This window comes from Camellia sinensis, chromosome 1 (assembly GCF_055761805.1).
Source record: "Camellia sinensis isolate YWXY chromosome 1, ASM5576180v1, whole genome shotgun sequence".
In the NCBI taxonomy this organism is placed as follows: Eukaryota; Viridiplantae; Streptophyta; class Magnoliopsida; order Ericales; family Theaceae; genus Camellia; species Camellia sinensis.
Window position 1 is genome coordinate 100,156,557 of NC_138961.1, and position 2,549 is coordinate 100,159,105.

The window sequence follows — 2,549 nt, forward strand, 5'->3', positions numbered from 1 at the left end:
AATTTTTACAATGCAGAGTGAAAGGGTGTTTTTCATTCTGTTTCATCCGTTGGCAAACATGCCAATTTATACACAAAGTTGATACATACAAGTCCAAAAAAACATTACGTCAAAAGTTTTGGCAAAGAAAACAAAAAAGTCTAAAGGCTATTTTACCTAGACCATAGACTCCTACCTAGACTACCTAGATTCATATAATAATATCTATGCCATAAATGCATAGATTTGGACGTAAGTTATTATTATGGATAAAATCTTATCAATAAAAGATTAGGATAATGATATCGGGTACTGCTTTAGGCCCCATCGCATATCATTCAATCCTCATTTTTTGACAAAATTTTGACACTATAATTTATTACAAGACACGTATAAAGATTTTTACAGCTTTTCTTTAATAAAGCAGGATAAGAAATATCCACTTTATTAAAGTAGTGAGTGAAGGAAAATCCTTATCACTAACAGACTCAAATAATTATAGACACAAAATATTTGTAAAATCTTTTTTGTTTTTTCTTGGCGTGCATTTTTCTGATATCTGAGGAGAATCCTTATCTTCTATGGATTTTGTCTTCTTTTGCTGGAGCGCCAATTATTGATGTCGACCCTTGGACTGATTCTTCAAAGTTGGGTCTTCGTGGAAAATTTTCAAAATGTAAAGAGTCAAGAAATAATCTACTACAACATGTTCAAAATATATTATGAGTCTTGTAGTGGGACCCCCTGTTAATTTACTGAGAATTTATTAATTAGATAATTCTCAGCAAATTAACGGTGAATTCACAATAAATTACTGATTAAAATTCCCAGTAAATTCTCAGTAAATTCCCAGTAAATACTCAGTAAATTCTCAATAAACACTCAGTAAATGACTTAGTAAATTATTAGTAAATTACTCAGTAAATTCCAAGTAAATTCTAAATAAATTCCCAGGAAACTCTGAGTAAATTCCCAGCAAATTGTAATTAAATTACTTAGCAAATTCTCAGTAAATTCTCAGTTAATTCCAAATAAATTACTCAGTGAATTCACAATAAATTACTCAGCAAATTCTCAGTAAATTCCCTGTAAATTATCATTAAATTACTCAGTAAATTCCAAGTAAATTCTCAGTAAATACTTAGTAAATTCCCTGAAAATACTTAGTAAATTCGCAGTAAATTATTGAGTAAATTCCCATTAAATTCTCAGTAAATTACTTAGTAAATTCCTAGTAAATTATCCTTAAATTACTCATTAAATTCTCAGTAAATTACACAGTAAACTCCCAATAAATTTTCACGACCCTAAACTGCCCCTACTAGTTTGGTGCCGTGATGGCTAGTAATCCGGGATTATCGAAGGCCAACCTCCAAAATCCACACACAATCAGAGTATAAATATATATGGGGCTCACAAGTGCGGAAGCAATAATTTAAAAATACAAGTGGTCCAGAAGAGCAGTGCGTAAGTTACATGGAATGGCATACAACTTTACATAATATTACAACTTGAATACAAATATAATAAGGTACAAAATACATTTTACATCTTGATCAAAAGGCTTCTCCAGCCGACATGTGTAAATTACAAGCATCATAAGCCGAGAAGCATAATTTTCAAGACTGCCGACATGAATACAAATTAGGCCGACATAACAAAACCCAAAACAAGCTCGCGAGTCACACCTAGGCGTCACCGCCTTCCTGCTCATCACCTACATACATATAGAGAGGGTGAGCTTGGATACTCAGTGAATGGTATAAGAAATAAAGGGGTTTGCATGACTGGTATTCAAGATCTTTATCAAACAATACATAACATAATTAGTGCAAGTCAAGGGATGAACCAAGTCCATCTTCCAAATCTGTCAAGTTTCAAAGGATGCTTACTAACATCATTATAATACAAGTGATGACATCTCGGCAAACAAAACCCACGCGGTAAACCGTCAGTGGCAAACAAGACAAGACAAGACAAGACAAGGGAGATATCTCAATTCAATGGTGCCGTTGCATTATAGTCCCCTGAGACTAAGGACTTGTGCTACTAATGCTTAGAGTCCCCTAGCACGTACGGACTTCCAAACTTTGTGCTACAAATGCTTATAGTCCCCTAGCACGTACGAACTTCCAAACTTTGTGCTACAAATGCTTATAGTCCCCTAGCACGTACGGACTTCCAAACTTTGTGCTACAAATGCTTATAGTCCCTTAGCACGTACGGACTTCCAAACTTTGTGCTACAAATGCTTATAGTCCCTTAGCACGTACGGACTTTCCAAGAATGTCATCAAAACAAGATAATATAATATATATATTTTCCAATTAGGAATAACCATTCATGCTTTCAAATACTTTCCAAAACGAAGCAAAACAAGACTTTTATCAAAGCATTATAACATAGCTTTATTAAAAATACCACTCACTTAGTTCTTCAAACGTCGGGGTCAAGGCAAGTCCAAACCCTACAAACACATGGCAAAGTCTGTTGAATGCGCTTTCAAACAAGTTTCACATGCATACAGATGATCTCGGCATTCCTCAAGACTAAGTCGAATCAAAACAAAC